Genomic DNA, 19,748 nt, shown 5'->3' with positions numbered 1-19,748 from the left:
TGGACATGCAGAATGAGAAAAGTAAATTTGGTTGTTTTTAGTTACTGAGATTCTAGACTTATTACTGCAGCATAATATTAACAATTCTGATGAATATACATAAACACTGATTGATTTACTTTGTATTTACTCAATCCCACTTTCCCATGGTCATTTTTAATACATGTTAATTTGTTAACAAATGGTTAAAAAAGGCATTCAAATGTGCCTATAGGAGTTCGAAGAAACTCTTTGAATGAAGAAGTTCAATGAAGTCCATTTACTGAAAATTATTTTTAATAACTCAAAAAAAAAAAAAAAAACCCACACACATCCAGTGGTTAAATGAAGTTTGTAAAAACTTCTGGTTATAAAAGCATGTGCAATCCAGGGAATAACTTTGGTCCTACCGGAAAAACCATATTACATACTATGAAGTCTATTTTATGATAGCTCATCCTTCATAGTTCCTTATAAAATTATACAAATCCACTTATACACAAAGAATGATGCTCCTTAGCACAAATTAAGAGCAAGAAAATCGATGAAGGTTTACAGAATTATAAACAAAAACTGTATGCTTAAGATAGTTTCTTTATTTTTTTGTTACTTGTATTTTTAAAGTTTTTAAAAATATATTTTGATTGATTTCAGAGAGGAAGGGAGAGGGAAAGAGAGATATAAACATCAATGATGAAAGAGAATCATTGATCAGCTGCCTCCTGCACACCCCCAATTGGGGATCAAGCCCACAACCCAGGCTTGTGCCCTAACCTGGAATCAAACTGTGACCTCCTGGTTCATAGGTCAATGCTCAACCACTGAGCCATGCCAAACAGGGTAAGATAGTATCTTTTTTAAAAGCTATTATCTATTAAGTTGTTGGTGGTAACATTTACCAATTTAATTTATAAGAATAAAATTGGCAGAGGTATATAACTTCCATTTCTGAATCAACTAAGTGGAAATTTAAACTGTAAAATTACTATAGTGCATGCAGTCTGGTGCAGCCACTGTGGAGAACAGTATGGCGTTTCCTCAAAAAACTAAAAATGGAACTCCCATTTGACCCAGTTATCCCACTTCTAGGAATATATCCCAAGAAACTAGAAATACCAATCAGAAAGGATATATGCAACCCTATGTTCATAGTGGCACAATTTACTATAGCTAAGATTTGGAAATAGCCTAAGTGCCCATCCGCAGATGAGTGTATTAAAAAGCAGTGGTACATCTACATGATGGAATACTATGCTGTAGTAAAAAAGAAGGAATTCTTATCATTTGCAACCACATGGGTGGAATTGGAGAGCATTATGCTAAGTTAAATAAGCCAGTCAGAGAAAGATCTATATCACATGATCTCACTCGTTTATGGAATATAATGAACAAAAACAGATCCAGAGACAAAGAAGCATCAATCAGACCATCAACTCTCAGAGGGAAGGTAGGGGAGGGTGGAGGTAAGGGGGAGAAATCAACCAAAGGACTTGTATGCATGCATATAAGCCTAACCAATAGATACAGACAAGAGGAGGGTGAGGGCATGAGTGGGTGGGGTAGGGGGGAGGCTATGGGGTGATAAGGACACATATGAATACCTTAATCAATAAAGAAAAAAATGATTAATTACTATAGTGATTTATGTAACATATATTTTGTATATGATATATAAAGTTTTTTGGACATTTTACAAACTGAATTTACTAATGCAGCCAAAGGTAATAAAAATCCACATCAAAATATTTAGGCGTGATACAGAGGGGAAAACTCAGTCAACTATTAAGTGAGACTCTCAGGTTTAAGGGCTGTCTCAACATCCCCAAGTTCCAGGGCAGCAATTTCTTAGAGTGTGATAGAATAAGAGTATTAAATCTCAAAGTGCAGAGGGACTATTATAGTCGTCAGTTATTGGACAATGTTGCCAACAGAAAGAAATGCGATGTTTCTGTTGGAAGAGTAAAAGTTCAAATCAACTTAACTATCCTATTCAAAATACTTGAAAACATTCCAATTCAAGCTTAATTAAATGTTGTTAATTTGCTTTTAATTATAGGCCTCCCAGTAATTTCAGAATTTTGGAGATCTAAATTACAAAGATATTATCTTTTCAATAATGTTTACTTTTATAAAAAGAATAGTGTTTTTATTCAGTCCATCAGTTTAGATCACTAAGACACCAGTTTATTAAGATAAATCTAGAACTCAATGGAAATATCTTTTTTTTTTTTTTTTCAGGGTAACAACAACAAACTTTACTCTGTATATATAGATAGATATAGTTTTAAAAACATGATACTTCAATACAACTTCTGTTATCCCAGTAGTACAAGCTATTTTGTCCTACAAAATTTTCATTTTATAGCTACGAGGGTGAACGTGACCTATTACATTTACATCTCACATAGCCTGGTATACAAACAGCACTTCACCGAATTTTAGCAGAAAAAAATCTTTTTGAATTAGGAAAATATATATAGATTCTACACTTTCTTTGTTTTCAAGTAATCAGTCTATAACTTCTACTGAGAGAGAGAAAGAAATGTGTGTCAATATTCTTGTCATTATTTCCATCTCTGAAACAATATGTGAGCAAAACTATATGGAATGGTAACAGTGTACATACTCCTCATAGTGCTTCTTCAGGTGATTTATGAGTTTGGGTTTGACAGCTAGCAAAACAAAATCCACAGAGCTACTGAATTTATATAATTCTTAATTAGATGTTTTTACACAGGGAAAGCTTTCTTTTTAAATTTGGTGCCCAATGCATCTGCATTATTATGTGTCTTGATTATTTTGCCAATATCTCCCTCTACTGGACATACGTGTTTTGCTTTATTACATGCATTGTCTTTATTTACTTAGGTGTTGTTGTTTTTTAATTTATTAAAGTACTACAAATAGGTGTACATTTTTCCCCCCCACCGATCTCCCCTACACCCTCCCCGTGTCTTGCAGCTGTTGGCTGTGCTTGTATGCATGCATACAAGTCCTTCGATTGATCTCTTACCCGCCTAACCCTCCCCTACCGTCCCCCTGTAGTTTGACAGTCTGTTCAATGCTTCTTTGCCTCTATCTATTTTTGTTAGACAGTTTATAATGGTCTTTATATTCCATAAATGAGATCATGTGGTATTTATCTTTCACTGACTGGCTTATTTCACTTAGCTCTCCAGTTCCATATTTAGTTAGCTTTCATGCACCCTAAATCACTATTCCACAGAGGTTTCTTATAAGATAGGTTAATAGGGCATGAGGAAGCAAGGGGAGCAAACAGGCAGAGGAGAAGGTTTTGTCTACCATATGAGATCAGGAAATCTCTAAGTATTGTTTTTTTTTTTAAGAGCAGAGATCAATGTATAAGACAGAGAAATAATATATACACATTGATTATAAAAATGTTAAGGTAAAGCCTTAGCCAGTTTAGCTCAGGGGATAGAGCATCAGCCTGCAGAATGAAGGGTCCTGGATTCCATTCTGGTCAAGGGCATATGCCCGGGTTGCGGGCTTGATCCCCAATGGGGGGCGTGCAAGAGCTAACTGATCAATGATTCTCTCTTATCGTTGATTTATCCATCTCTCCCGCTCCCTTACTCTTTGAAATCATGAAAATATATTTTAAAAAAAGTTAAGGTAAAGAAATGAATAATAATGTTTCAAAATTAAAAATAAAATAGAAACAATAAAATAATGTACATTATTTATATTTAATAAATAAAAAATGTCAAAATTAAATGTGTGTCCTTTTACTTGAATATTACCTAGCTCTTCAAGGAAGTCAGAGTATTATTAGGATAAACAAAAACTCATCACTATTATTGCTTTATTGCTAACACTTATTACACATATACTATATGCTGGGCACCATGTTAAACAGCCTACATTAAATGGAATAGTCTGACAAGTTAGCTACATAGTGCTATTACCCCCATTTATAGAGGAAGAAATTGAGACCTGGAGAGGCTGCAGGTTACCCAGGTTCACAGATACACGAAGTGGCAAGGTGTGAACCAGGGCAGTGTTCGACCTTGCTTCTAATTCCCACATTCAATTAGCATGCCATGGCAGTAAGTCCACGGGACAACAAACGAAGCCAGGCAAAAGAGCAGTTAAGGAAAGTGCTAGACAGATTGGAATGTCAGAATCAGGTCTAGTAAGAATTGCCTCTGGAATAGATCAACACATGTAATATCTTAAGCTAGTTCATACGTTGTTTATCTTCTTAATTCTTTCACTTTCTTTACTCCCCTCAACACCTCCCTCTTTACCAGAAGCGGTCATAAGGTTTCAAGAAATTAAAAAAGTAATTTCTACATTTAAAACAACTGTTAAGTCTCTGAAAAAGGAAATAAAAGTTTTTATGATAAGGTTTTGTTGTGGAAACAAGACAATGGTACTGCTCACGTCCAGTTGAAAAGAAACACACCTGTATGTAGCAGTACTCAGTTAACAGGAAATAAACGGATGGATGGATGGATGAAAACAATTCCTCAGTACATTTACCACTGTAGCATCACCAGGTACCTGAGCAGAACGAATTCTCAGATTCTGTGGTGCCAGTGATTACTGAGGCCGTGAGGAGGACTCCACTGGCACTGCCGAGCCTGCGAGAGCAGCATGGAACCTCACTTCAGCCCTAAGGTGAATAATTGCAAGGTGAAGAAAAGAGTGATTTAGAAAATTTAGAATGTAATGAAATATAAAATGCAACCGTGTATTAATTCTGGGCTTTAACTGTGTTACAAGGGATTAGGGCAAAGGTTACTATTGCTATTGTAACACAGAATAAAACAGTCCTATGCCCAGAATTTCAAGAATAAATCAGTAGTACCCTCTTAACAATCTTCACAAGGACATAAAAATGTTCTGAATTTGCCAAAACCGGTTTGGCTCAGTGGATAGAGCATCAGCTTGCGGACTGAAAGGTCCCAGGTTCGATTCCGGTCAAGGGCATGTACCTTGGTTGCGGGCACGTCCCCAGTAGGGGGTGTGCAAGAGGCAGCTGATCGATGTTTCTAACTCTCCCTCTCTCTTCCTCTCTGTGAAAAATCAATAAAATATATATTTTTAAAAAATGTTCTGAATTCATCCCATATAATAGAAGCCTAATATGCAAATATACCAAAAGGCAGAACTACCGGTCGCTGTGACGCACACTGACCACCAGGGGGCAGACACTCAACACTGACGAGTGCAGCAGTGGTGGTAGGAGCCTCTCCTGCCTCCATGGCAGTGCTAAGGGGGAGCAGGTCTACACCATCAAATGGGCATCCCCTGAGAGCTCCTGGACTGCAAGAGGGCGCTAGGCTGAGGGAGTCATCGCCCTCCAAGTGCACAAATTTTGTGCACCAGGCCTCTAGTTTCTACATAAATGCCCTACAGAGATACCTGCAATTCAAAAAGTTCAAAACCGAGCAGAGGTTCCCATGTTTGCTGAACCTTTCCTTTCTCCTGTTTCCTATCTAGTTCCCAGTGTCATCCCTCACCCAGTGCTGAAGCTAAAAATCTTTACATTACCATAAAGCATCTGTGCCTTCAATGGACATACCAGCCTCCCATCAATCCTAACGTAAAATGTCCTTTCAATGTCCTCCCCCCCCACACACACACACTCATGCTGTGCTTCAAACTCCATTAACTCTCACCAGTGCCATAGCATTAGCTCCATAGGTGACATTTCTCCTTACCGATACAACTATGATAGAACAATGCTCAATAAATGTTGGCTGAATTGAATTAGACATGTTTTCTAGAATGGAAACTTACTTATATTCAATGCAAATTTAATAACGTAGTTTAAGGCTTTGGCTTCTGTTGACTTGAGGCTTCAATCCTTTATACTTGCTTAGGAGACTTCAATGCAAAGTTAAAGTCTGACTTGTTAAACTATGAAAATATAGATGGGATGTATTAAATTTTATGAGTGCCTTAATATACCTATAATTCTATCAATTATGTAAGAAAGAAAACAGAATATATACTGTTGCTTTTTAAAATAAATCAATTTATATCATCCAATTATGTGTTAAGAAACTTTGCCAATGCTACTTGAGTGTAATTTATGGTTGCATGCAAAATGAAAAAATACGTTATTTCCACATGAAAACCTCTTAGAAAGAATAAGATATTACTAACAAAGAATTGACATGCATGTTCTTATTGTGCCAATATTAACATGAGATTGGATGTATAAAGCACGTGTAAGCATTTCAAAAGCATTATTCACATTTAACTGTTACTCACAAAAATAAAATATAAAAATAGGAAAAAATCTAACCACAGTATTTTAACTCTAACAGATCCTTTCTGTAGTTTAATTTGAAGGAAAATATAAAACCATACTAAACTCCCAGCTATTTATAAATTGATTTGGTAAATAAAAAATAAACTTGATTAAATAAACAACTGAGCCCTGGTCGGGTAGCTCAGTTGGTTAGAGCATCATCCTGATATACCAAGGTTTGGTCCCCAGTCAGGGCACATACAAGAACCAACTAATGAATGTATAAATAAGTGGAACAATTTGATGTCTCTGTCTCTCCCTCTCTAAAAATCAACTTAAAAAAAGGAACAATTCAGAGGTGTTCACTATCTATACTAATAAAAGGGTAATATGCTAATTAGACCAGACATCTTCTGGACGACCTTCGGATGTCCTTCCGGACAAAGCAGGCCGGGCGAAGCGGTCCAGGGTCCTGGCACCTGGCTGGCCGTAGCGAAGCTGCCCTCGGTCCCGGTGCCTGTGGCTGCGGTCGGATTGGGCCTACACCAGCAGCTGGACATCCCCCGAGGGGTCCCGGATTGGAGAAGGTGCAGGCCAGGCTGAGGGACAACTCCCCCCCTCCCTTGTGCACAAATTTCATGCACCAAGCCTCTAGTGTACAACATAATAACTGAACCTGAATGAAGCTAATTTTGTTACAATTTGTGATTCATCTATGGGACATTGTGTCTTATCGTTTACAAAGTATTTTGACAACAAGTGTTCAAAGTGTGGATCCAAATTCCAAGGGGAATCAGCAGTACCCAGCTGTAACTGTATTGAAATGCCACATGTGCTGTGCTTACTCAGGTCTTTACACTTGTTTTTAACTCTGTCTGAGAACATCTCCTACCAGATATTTTTACGGCTGACTTTCTCACTTTCTTTAGGTCTTTGCTCAAAAGTTACCATTTCAGTGAAAACTTCTCTGACAATCCTATTTTTAAAACTGCACCCCACTCAACTCTTATTACTCTCTGATTCTTTTTTTTTTTTTTTAACTTTTATTTATTTAAATATATTTTATTGATTTTTTTTTGCCCCCCTCCCTCCCATGCATACTCTCCCTCCCCAGAGTTTTATGTCCATTGGTTGTACTTATATGCATGTAAACAAGTCCTTCAGTTGATCTATTATCTCCCCCAAATCTCCCTCCCCTCCCCGCTGTAATTTGACAGTCTGCTTGTTACTTTACTGTCTCTATATCTATCTTTTGGTTCATCAGTTTATAATGTTCTTTATTATCCATAAATGAGTGAGGTCATGTGGTGTTTCTCTTTCATTGATTGGCTTATTTCACTCAGCATGATGTTCTCCAATTCCATCCAGATTGCTGCAAATGATGAGAATTCCTTCTTTTTTATGGTAGCATAGTATTCCATTGTGTAGATGTACCATAGTTTTTTGATCCAATCATCTGCTGACAGGCACCTAGATTGTTTCCAAATTCTGGCTATCTATTTTCAGATAGCAATAAACATAGGGGTGCATATATCCTTTCTGATTGGTGTTTCTAGTTTCTTGGGATATATTCCTAGAAGTGGGATTACTGGGTCAAATGGGAGTTCCACTTTCAGTTTTTTGAGGAAACTACTCTCTGATTCTTTATTAATTTTTATTGCCCTTACACCATCTAACATTACAAGTAAAATCCAAGAGAACACAGATTTTTATTTACTGCCATATTTCTAGAACCTAGAATAATACCTGGCACTTAGTTAAGTTCTCAATGAATGAACAAAGAAATGAGCAAAAACTAGTTTTGAGTCTGGCCAGTGTGGCTCAGTGGTTGAATGTCAAACTATGAACCAGGAGGTCACAGTTCAATTCCCAGTCAGAGAATATATCTGGGTTGCTGGCTAAATCCCAAATAGGGAACCTTGCAGGAGGCAGCCAATCAATGTTTCTCTCTCATTATTGATATTTCTCTCCCTCTCTCTGAAATCAATACAAAAATAAAAACAAGAAACAAAGTTGTTTTTTTAAAAAAAGATTTAGGTCTGAATTCTGATTCTCAGACTGTTTATCTCTGTGTGGCCATGAACTATTTATTTGCTCTAAGACTTGATTTATCTCTAAAACTAGAGGCCCGGTGCATGAATTTGTGCACCAGTGGGGTCCCTCGGGCTGGCCTGCGGGATTGGGCAGAAACCAGCTCCCTGATATCTCCCAAGAGGCCCCAGATTGCGAGAGGGCACAGGCCAGGCCGAGCGATCCCACTGGTGCACGATTAGGGCTGGGGAGGAATGCAGGAGGTTGGCCAGCTGGGGAGGGGCCACGGGAGGGCTCCACGGCATGCCCAGCTTGTCTCACTTAGTCCCAAGGGGCCCGATCGCACCAGCAAGCTAACCTACTACTGGTCAGAGCATCTGCCCCCTGGTGGTCAGTGCACGTCAGGCGAGCGGTTGAGCAGCCTTAGCATATTATGCTTTGATTGGATGAACAGATGAACAGGCGACCTGACACTTAGCATATAAGGCTTTTATTATATAGGATATAGGATGATCAAAAGTTTCTATTTTCAGAAAATAACCAAAACCTAGTAATAGATTTCTAGAAATTGAACAACTTCAAAACTCATTTTAAAATTAGAAGTATTTAATAAATGAGATAAACATTATCCAAAAAGTTAATTTAAATTTAATAAATCAATGTGATTGTTAACCAATAAACAAATTCCAGATTGCAAAACTTCAAAAAATTGATGTTATAATTGTAAAGGCTATTTTTTAAAAATGAATGGATTTTAGTGCATTAAGTGCTATGAAATCAATTTCTTATTCTTCTCTTGTTCCCACCACAGACATTTCCTTCCCTACTTCAACTGCCAACCCCACTGTAGGCTCTGCTCCCCTCGGTGCCTCAACAAATGCCAGTGTTTTAGGAACTAACTCTGCCATTGACCTCTTACTGAAAAGATCAGTATTTCTTCTCTATGCATTGACACGGGCCTACACTTCCAGGCTTTCAAGAATAAAAGAGATTTTTTCAGATTTTTATTATTGAGGCAAGATACATAAAAGACTTTTTGTCCCAGGTAAACTGTAATTGTAATTAAATTACTAAAGAGGGATTTTGAGAGAGTGAAATTGTCACAACTTACCCTTAAAATTGTACTTTTCTGTGCATTTTATTAACATTTTATTGAGTTTAATTTCTTCTGTTATTCTTATTCTAAACTCCATTATTTATATTTCAACATTAATACAAAATACATACATGTCTAGTCTACTGTCTTATAAATTCAGTTATAACATTTGCCAAGAAATATGCAAAAGGAATTTGGGTTAAATATATATTTTTCTCTATCTAGTTCCTATTGTATCTCCAGCAGACCTTATTCTTTACTTGCTTAATATTAGTAATGTACATAATTTATAACAACCAAATCAATTTTATTCTTTGATGGCTGCTGTATAGAGAACATAAAATGTAGCCTAAACTTTAAGTTTTGACGTTTTATTTAAGTAATCAAATAAGAGGGGAGAATTAAGCTTCAGTAGTTGACAATTGGTGCTGATTCCCCTCACAGAGAACCTATTTTAGCACTTGATTAAAATGAGTTAAATAAATGTTTAGAAATATGTAAATATACCATAATAAAGAACAAAAAGTTATAAGAAGAAAATGCAGAATGAGCAGATGTGTTGGACTAAATCAAGATAAATTTAAAGAGCTCTGTGACCAATAATGCTTTCAACCTCTTGTCCTAAGATGTAAAAGCTAGAGGCCTATGAATCACCTATAGCTGTATGTAAAGTTTCATGTCCATTTGTGAGCATAGATGGGCTATTTGGGTTATCTCAAATTCAATATATCTAAAACAGAATGCATTATTTCCCCAAACAGCTCCTCTACTAATTTTCCTAATTTTGCTAATAGTATTATTCATTATTATTCTTTAAGACCTCCCCAGAGTGAAAATATTGGAATTATCTCTGATTCCTCCATTTTTATGAACTCTATATAAATATCATTCACCAAGACTTCCAATTTTCTTTGTACAATATCTTTTCAAACTATCACTTTCTTTTATTTACTTATTTTTAATTGAATTGATTGGGTGACATTGGTTATTAAAATGATATAGGTTTCAGGTGTACAATTCTATAATACATCAACTTTATATTGTACTGTGTGTTCACCACCCCAAATTAAGTCTCCTTCTATTACCGGAGGATTGAATTCCTCTGTTGCTCCTGGGAGTGAGGTTCTTACAATAACTTCAGAAAATGAGTTTGCTAAGATTTGCATGTGGAAAAAGGTTTTATTTGTGTGAAGTTACATTTCTCAGGTTCCAAAGTCCCCTGCCCCTCAAGCCAGTCTGGGAAAGGTGCAGTTGGGGTTCCAGCAGAGCCAGAAGGAAGGCCAGTGTCCAGAGTTTTCATTTTACGTTGTAGCCAGATGTGGCTTAGTACCCAAGCTCATTAAAGCCCATTCGTCCATGTAAGGTCCCGAGTGCTATGTAGGATTAGGGAAGCGTGTCCCTGACACAGGAGTCACAGGAGCCTGGTGCCCTAAAGCCAAGAGCTAGAGAAGAAGGGAGGGAGGCTTCTTTGTCTAGAAGTTTATCTAGATATATAAAAGCCTAAATGACCATTAGACTGGTAACTATGATGTGTACTGACCACTGGGGGGGTAGACGCTCTGACTTGTAGGTTAGCTTGCTGTTGGGGTCCAGCCAATCAAGACTGGGCTAGACAGGCCAGACATGCTTAGGACCACTCCCATGGCTCCTCCCGGCCCCAATCATGCATCAGTGGGGTCCCTTGGCCTCACCTGCACCCTCTCACAATCCGGGACCCCTCGGGGGATGTGCACAGACCAGGTCGAGGGACCCCACTGGTGCATGAATCCATGCACCAGGCCTCTAGTATATTTAGATTTTACATGTTTGCAGTGGCAATATCCATTGTGGCCACTTATTTGTTCCCAGATATGACTGGCAGACAAGTGGGTACCTTCCCACATCACTCAGACCTTCCTGAGCATGTGTCTAAATGGCATTTGTCCAGTCCCTTCCCCCATCAATCAGTGGGAACAGACTTGAATGGAGAGTGTTAAATGCAGATTTTTGGCAAATCTGTATAAAATGGCATGCCTTTATTATTCGGTTTCCCCTTTCCTCCTTTCCTGTTAAATAATAACCAGGTTATTATAATAGCATCACTTCTATTACTATTTATTCCCCCTTTAACCTTTTCTATCTCCTCCCATCCTCCTTTCCCTGGGGCAATTCACCATCACTTCCTTTCCATTTCCATCTTGCCCCAGAAACAGTGTTCACCTCTAGACTAGCACAAAAGGATCTTAACCCATGTCCCCAAGGAAGGATGATTCCAAACTATTTACCACACTGTCTCCAGAAATTGACTATAATATTTTTTCCTAGCCTTATTTGTACTAGAGGCCCAATGCACGAGAAATTTGTACAAGAGCAGGCCTTCCTTCCCTCCGGCTGCTGGGACCCGGGACCCGGGCTTCCCTCACAGACCAGCTTCGTCCAGAAGGTCTTCTGGTCTAATTATTGTAGCATATTATGCTTTTATTATTTGCTCTGCGTTCCTTACTATCCCCAAAACTCTTTACTCTTTTGCTTACACTGTTCTACTTTCCTGGAAGGCCTATATACTCTCTACTTAGCCATATTAAATTCAACAAACATTTCATGAGTGCCCACTCTGTGGCACTTATTATATACTAGGAACCAGAAATCAGATTAGGAGAGTCAAAGCTAACAAACCATTTATAACAAAATGTGCTAAGTGCTCGAATAAAGGTAGAAATAAAAGAATATGTAGATGACAAGTTTGGTAGTAATTAATTTAGTATAATTTGACTTGGGTTTTGAAAGAAGATGAGAAATAAATGAATGTGTATTAAAAAGATGGGGTGGGAGAGTTCAGCATATACCCAATTACAGAGGGGAAAAAATGCATGGCATATCAGGAAACAAGGCAGCTGAAGTATAAGGGATATGGGTAGAAAGAGAATGGATAAAAAAGCACCGATAATGCTATATTACTCCCTCTTATTCCCTCTCTTCAACTCTAGTTGAAGACACATTTTAAAAATTGAGAACTGACATCAAATTATTCAGCCACCTCCCGGATGAAAGTTTATCAGGTAAGAAGTTTATCCTTTATCAACTTGGCTGACCCAATAACAACTTGCCATAGGCTTTTCATCCCAAGATACCAGTTGATCCAGACCCTCAACATGATTATGGCTTTAACATTAGGGATTATTAGGGAATAGAGATTGAAAACTTTAAATCATTATGTTTCCATAGGGTTTGAGCACTGGAAGCAACCCTAGATATCTTTTCGTCAAATGATCCATAACTATTTTCATTCTTATTCTGCTTTGAAAATGTGAGGCAAACTCCTGAATACATTTTCAAGGGGAATAAGGAAACTGACTGATGCCCACAAACCAGGAGCCATAGTCTTTTGGGGCCAGGAAGATTACTCCAGTTTGTGAAGTTAGGGAGGGGAAGAGAATACGCCCAGCAAAGGGAGCTATACCACAAAGTAGTCAAATTTTTATTTATTTTTTCCCCAGAGAAGCTGTAAATCTGGATTTGTGTGTATGAATTTTGAAATGCTTCCTAAAATATTTTAAAAATGTAAACTTATTGGCCATGCAAGACATGTTTATAAGCCACGTGAGACTGGGGTTGGCTATTTTTCCACCTCATCTATTGATGAACACCCAGGCAATTACTTCTTAAATGAGAAAGTTGAGGCCCACAGCTAAATGTTCTGTGCAAGATATACAGCTAGTCAGAGCTAGAGATGGAAGGAAGCGGGTCTCTGACTCTGGGCTTCTTTTGGCTCTATCTGCAGGGAGCAGAATATAAAGAAGGTGACCAATATTTATTATGCTGACTCACTTACATGAGTAGGTTTTAACATCTACCTCATTTATGATACTTTTATATAACCTATTCAGGCCAGAATGGATTCCTATTTTTAAAAATTAAAAAAACCGAGGCTCAAAAGCTAAACTAATTCACACAGGATTACATAGCACTAAAGCATCAGAACAAGGATTCAAATCTGTAGATGATAACAAGACCCAAGTCCTTTCTATGTTGCCTCCTATTCGCTTTCATTAATAGCGGGAGGTTCCAGGTAGAGGTGATAGTGAGGGCAGAAGGTAAAGCACTTTAATTTGTACAAAATGGATCCGACACCGGTTTGGCTCAATGGATAGAGCGTCGGCTTGGGGACTGAAAGGTCCCGGGTTCGATTCCGGTCAAGGGCATGTACCTTGGTTGCAGGCATATCCCCAGTAGGGGGTGTGCAAGAGGCAGCTGATCGGTGACTCTCTCTCATCGATGTTTCTAACTCTCTATCCCTCTCTCTTCCTCTCTGTACAAAATCAATAATATATAAATAAATAAATAAATAAATAAATATTAAAAAAGTGCTACATATTAATTTGTACAAAATGGAGACCTAGATGATGGTTTTTGAGCAGAGGAATGGCAAGATCAGAACTGTGATTCTGAAAGATAACTGGAGATCCGTTTGAATGAAAAAGCAATTGAAAAATAGGGTCTGGAGGCAAGAGTAAGAGTTCTGGGTCATTGGTAAAATTCTGTTGCAAAATTAAAAAAAGCGGGGGCCAAGCTATTTGTTGTGGACATAAGCAACAGCAGATCCAAGAGAAATAGAGGAAGAAATAAGCCTGAGTAACAGGAAGGATGTTAATATCTTTACAGAGGAGCCACTGAGGTGACGAATGGGAAAAATAAAAGAAATATAAACACCAGTAGTCATGAAGCCATGTAGGTAAGTTTTTTTCCTTTCTTCTTTCTTTATAAATCAGGGAAGAAATCTACATTATGATAAATCACAAAGCTAGATTACTATAACTGCAAGCTTCCAGTGAAATGTTAATGATATGACATAACTTAAACAAACAACAACACAAATGGATATCTAAACAAATAGAAGATATTCAAATTTATTCTGATTGGCTAAACAAAAGTATCATTAAGTAGAATGCGGGGGGGGGGGGGGGGGGGGGGGGGGGGGGATGCCTTAGATGAGAGTACTGTCCATGAATTTTGTTTTACCAAACTTTTTAATGATTGAAAATTATGGAGAGGGATGGAGAGCAGAAATGGGGGAATTATCATTGAGAACTAGAATATAAATTAAATTCTTAAAGGACTCATCTGGAAAATATGACCAGACTTTCTATAAATCAAATAAACAAAGTATGATGACAAATTATTACGGGTTTCAGCAGATTTGTTTGCATTTTCTGCTCATCTTTACTTATAATTTCATTAGCAGCCCAGGAAAAACTAAAAAAGGAATAAATAGAGTTCAGAATAAATGACATGAGGAAAGTGAATGAATAAAGGTTAAATACAACAGAGCAAAATAGACGTCACTAATGCTTTCTCTATTCTCCCTTTTTATTTCCAACGTGCTTCCTGGCTCCATGTGTCCCCAATTACAGGTGAGCGCCATTTCAATACACCAGTCACTACCATCACCACAACCAACAAACACTACCAAGACTGGACAAAAAGAAATTTAATCTATTAAACAAAAGAAACACAATGTAAGCGAAAGCTCCACAAAGGCATAATCTATCGTGGGCATACACTTAGTGCTGTTCAGGTAAAATACAGTAAGTTAATTGCACAGATGCTCACCAAGAGGAACCTGGCCAGAGTGTATCATTGTTATCTAGCAGAGAAATTGCCTGACCTCTTTGAGCTGCCATTGCCCGAAGTCTCTGTGGGCTATTTTGATAGCCTCCATCTATCTTGTCTTCTTGCTGCCTGTCTTACCTGCAACAGCCATTTCTCCACACAGAAGTCAAAATCATCCCTCTGAAACATAAATCACGTATCACAAAGCTCCTTAAAGAGCTTTCCACGCTACTCGGAGTAAAAGCCAAGCCCTCCGTACGGCCTACAAGTCCTGCACGAAGCGGCCCCAGCTCACCTCTCAAACCTCATCGCTTGCCGGGCTAACCTGCCAGCTCCGCTGTGTTCCAGCACACCCAGCAGGCCCCGCGTGGGCACCTGCTCTTCACCAGGCCCGAACACCCTTCCACAGACAGCTACCTACCTGGCTTCCTCACCTTCTTCAAGTCTCTGTTAAAATTTTGTCTCCATAGGTAAGACTTCCTGATCACGGCCACTGTTCCTAAAATAGCATTTCTCTCCACCACACCATCGTCTTTCACTTCCCCACGCCCGTCACGCTTTTCTTTTTAAATCTATTTTATTGATTTTGTACAGAGAGGAAGGGAGAGAGATAGAGAGTTAGAAACATCGATGAGAGAGAGTCATCGATCAGCTGCCTCTTGCACACCCCCTACTGGGGATATGCCCACAACCAAGGTACATGCCCTTGACCTGAATCGATCAAACCCGGGACCTTTCGGTCCGCAGGCCGACGCTCTATCCACTGAGCCAAACCGGTCCCGGCCCGTCACGCTTCTCATCACTATATTTACTGCTGCCGGAGAGTATGCACAGAGCTGACTGTGTGTCTACCCTCACAGCCAGTGAACATCAGCTCCATGACGACAGGAACTCTGTGTGTTCACACCGTCACCGTAGGGCCTAGGACAGGACCTGGCAGGTAGATGGTACAAAATAAGCATTAGTCAAACACATGAATGGACTGAGTGCTGCTATTCGTTAGGCATATTCCCAACTCTTTCTACGTATTAACTCATTTACCTTCCATAGCACTCCACCACGTGGGCACTGTAATGACCCCCGTTTTACAGATGAGGAACGGAGGCACAGAGAGTTAAAGCCCAAGCTAACAAAGCTAGTAAGTTTGGGATCCAGGACTTGAATCCAGGCAGCGTCTGCAAAGCCTACTGAACTATATCGCTCAGGCTGTCACAGACGAGGTGGCTTAAACAACAAACACGTGTTCTTTCTCACAGTTCTGGAACCTGAAAGTCCAAGATCAAAATGCTGCCAGAGTAGATTTCTGGTGAAGCCTCTCTTCTTGGCTTTCAGATGGCTGCCTCCTCCCTGTATCCTCACACAGTTTCACCAGTGTATGCCCTCCTAGTGTCTCGTCCTCTTCCCATTGCAGTGGTCGGCAAACTCTTTAGTCAACAGAGCCAAATATCAACAGTACAAAGATTGAAATTTCTTCTGAGAGCCAAATTTTTTAAACTTAAACTTCTTCTAATGCCACTTCTTCAAAATAGACTTGCCCAGGCCGTGGTATTTTGTGGAAGAGCCACACTCAAGGTACCAAAGAGCCGCATGTGGCTCCCGAGCCCCCGTTTGCCAACCCCAGTCCTATTGGATTCACCCACATGGCCTCATTAAACATTAATTACCTCCTTCAAGGCCCCATGTCCAAATACAGTCACAGTGGTGATTAGAGCTTCAACATAGACATTTTGAAAGGACACAATTCAATCTATAACACCCATAATTTATGTCTCTGAAATATAGCTATTTTATTTTATTTATTTACTTTATTATTTAATTTTTTTTTAATTTTATTGATTTTTCCACAGAGAGGAAGAGAGAGGGACAGAGTCAGAAACATTGATGAGAGAGAAACATCAACCAGCTGCCTCCTGCACACCCCCCACTGGGGATGTGCCTGCAACCAAGATACATGTCCTTGACCGGAATCGAACCCAGGACCTTTCAGTCCGCAGGCCACTGCTCTATCCATTAAGCCAAGCCGGTTTCGGCAAAATATAGCTATTTTAAGCATCTCTTTTTTATTTTGGAGAATCAAGTTTGTGTGTGTGTTTTTGTTTTTTTTGCTCGGTCTTTTCAGTTGAACTGAGGAGAAGAAACTTTCAGGACTGACTGGGCCCAAAGATCACCTGGCAAGAGAAATGGACGGAAATGGCGACATGGAGGATTTCAGAAACGGCTTCTCATAAAACACCAAATGATTGTGCCAAACATCTGTGAGTGGCTTCCAAACACCGAGCATTAGCGCGCTGCAGCTCGGGAATTGTGTTTATTTGTAACTCCTCATACAAAACCCGCAGAAAACCGTACTCCTTGTGAGTCCCCGAAGGAAAGCTGCTCCAGTCTCCTGGCTGCTCCTGAAACACACCATGCAGGCTCCCCGCTCCTCCCTGTCCCGTCCCCTCCTCTCCCTCCTCCCCCTCCCCCCCCCACACACACCCAGGGCCTCTCAATGCTCCCTGTTCTCATTATCTCGCCTGCTTTCCCTCCAGGTAGCTTCATGGCTCATTTCCCCCCTTATTTAGATTTTCTTCCAGTGTCATCTCCATGAGGTCTTGCTGAAACCATCTATTTAAAATTGCAAACATACTTTCCTCCTGCACTCAGCCTCACCTACTCTCTACTTAATCTTTCTCTGTGGCACTTTTTGGGGGAGGGGGAGGGAGGGGTCTAACTCTTCCCTCCAGAAGGCAGGCAAGATGAAGGTGAGGATTTTTGTTGGTTTTCTTGACTGCTATTTCCCCAGCTCCTAGATAGCGCTGGCCCACAGGAGACATTGCTGAATGAATGAATGAACGTCTCCAAGGTCAGACAGCTGGTAAGAGGTAGCACAGGCATTTGAACCCTGTCAGCCCACAAAAGTCTAACAGGGGTCCTCAAACTTTTTAAAGTGGGGGCCAGATCACAGTCCCTCAGAGAGCTGGAGGGCCGGACTATATGAACTACTAATTCCTACTGTAACACCTCGGCTGCGCTCACTGCCCAAAAAACCTGGCGGGCCGGATCAGACTCCTCTGCGGGCCGCATGTGGCCCGCGGGCCGTAGTTTGAAGACGCCTGGAAAAGCTTAACTGTTAAATTATACTGTCCATAGGAGCGAACAATTCTGCAGTACAAATCTGGTCAAAGGATTCCACTGCTCTTCTCTGACACACACAACAGACTGCAACTAGGAATGGAGAAAAATGTCCATCTTCAAATAATCTTACAGAAACAAATTAATATTCCTTACAGGCATAAATTGTAAAAATTCATTTTTTTTTAACACTATAGGCAACTGGGCCATCTGTAAAATTAAATATTTTGTTTCCAGGGCCAAAGACCTTTCAAAGGTGAGCAACTGAGTCCAGATCCCATTTTTTGTTGGATAGATACAAAACTGATTGTAAGGTTTCCCCAAAAGATGTTAGAATTTTATCCCTAGCCTAAATAAGTGGTGTCCTTTATTCATTCATTTACTTACTTGCCAAATATTTATTAACCTCCTAATCTGAGCAGGCACTGTTTTAAGCAATAAGCATTCAGCAGTGAACAAAACAATTCCATCTTTGAAGGGGAAACAATAAAAACACAGCTAAAGTTAAGGAATGTATTAATGTCATAAAAAGTACTGGTTTTGATAATAACGGCCTTTGGAATCCATCCCTAAAGAAGTCAGACCATAGTTTTAATCCTGGTGGCCAAGGGCTCAGACCCTGGAGTCAGAAATCTGAAACCCCATGAAGAGCTGGGTCCCTGACAAACTAACTCCTCAACTTGTAATTTCATAATGTGGAGAAACAGAACCCATCCCGCAAGGCTGCCGGGAAGATTGAGAGAGAAAATGTGCAAGAAAACACTTACTCGTAGGACGGTGCAGACTAAATAAAAATATTAATTAATCCCATTGTTATGATTGGAATATGAAAGACAACCTAATTCTCCCATTGCATGAAGACAAAGTGAAGGTAGTTACTTTTCTCTAGGGGGGAAGCTGCCATGCGTCACTCATTAATGCAGTCATGTAACGAATATTCACGGGGCATTCAATGCATTGAGCCAGGGATTTGGCTAGTTCCTGGGGATACATCTGTTTATAGGAAAGACCATGTCTTTCCACATTCTCCGAAGTAGTGGATATCAGGAGAGCAAACTGAAGACATGCCTAACTTTCTCAGCAATAAACCGTGACTTAGAAAGAAGCCAGTATTCACCACGTCCCGCTACAGGAGGCTCCCCGAGCGGAGCTTCGCAGTCAGAGAACGCCCAATGCCAAGGTTCACTTGCAGCAGGGCCAAGGCCCGAGCACCTGCAAGCAAAAGGGCGACCCAGGCGCCTGTCCGGGTCCTCTCCTCATTCCACTCCCAACACACACCCGCCTGGGTTGAATCTAAGTTTCTTGAGGGTAAAAAACACAAAAAACAACCAACAACCAAAAAAGCCCCACAGCCTACCAAAAAGTTCATGCATGGCACGTCCTAGATACTTTCTAAGCAATGTTCAAACGAACTAATAAATATTCCAGATGATATAACCATCTCTTCTTCCCTGTACTATGGAACTGGTCTCCTCAATATATATAATTGATTTTTTTTTTTTTTTACAGAGAGGAAGGGAAATCGACCAGCTGCCTCCTGCACACCCCCCTACTGGGGTTGTGCCCGCAACCAATGTACATGCCCTTGATCAGAATCGAACCCGGGACCTTTCAGTCCGCAGGCCGACGCTCTATCCACTGGGCCACACCGGCCAGGGCCGTTTGCCATTATCTTGATGGATTAAGTGCTGATGTCTGACGACGTCCTTTTTC

General features: G+C 39.8%; 1 protein-coding gene across 3 annotated transcripts in view; it reads right to left on the bottom strand.

Annotated features, from left to right (window-relative positions):
- METTL25 (methyltransferase like 25) overlaps nt 1-19,748 on the bottom strand; it is a 91,976-nt gene that overhangs the window by 71,245 nt on the left and 983 nt on the right. The window lies entirely within an intron of this gene.

The sequence above is a fragment of the Pipistrellus kuhlii genome, unplaced genomic scaffold (genome assembly GCF_014108245.1).
Source record: "Pipistrellus kuhlii isolate mPipKuh1 unplaced genomic scaffold, mPipKuh1.p scaffold_m20_p_3, whole genome shotgun sequence".
NCBI classification, from domain to species: Eukaryota; Metazoa; Chordata; class Mammalia; order Chiroptera; family Vespertilionidae; genus Pipistrellus; species Pipistrellus kuhlii.
The sequence above is the reverse complement of the archived record's forward strand: the minus strand, read 5'-3'. Positions and strand labels throughout refer to the sequence as shown.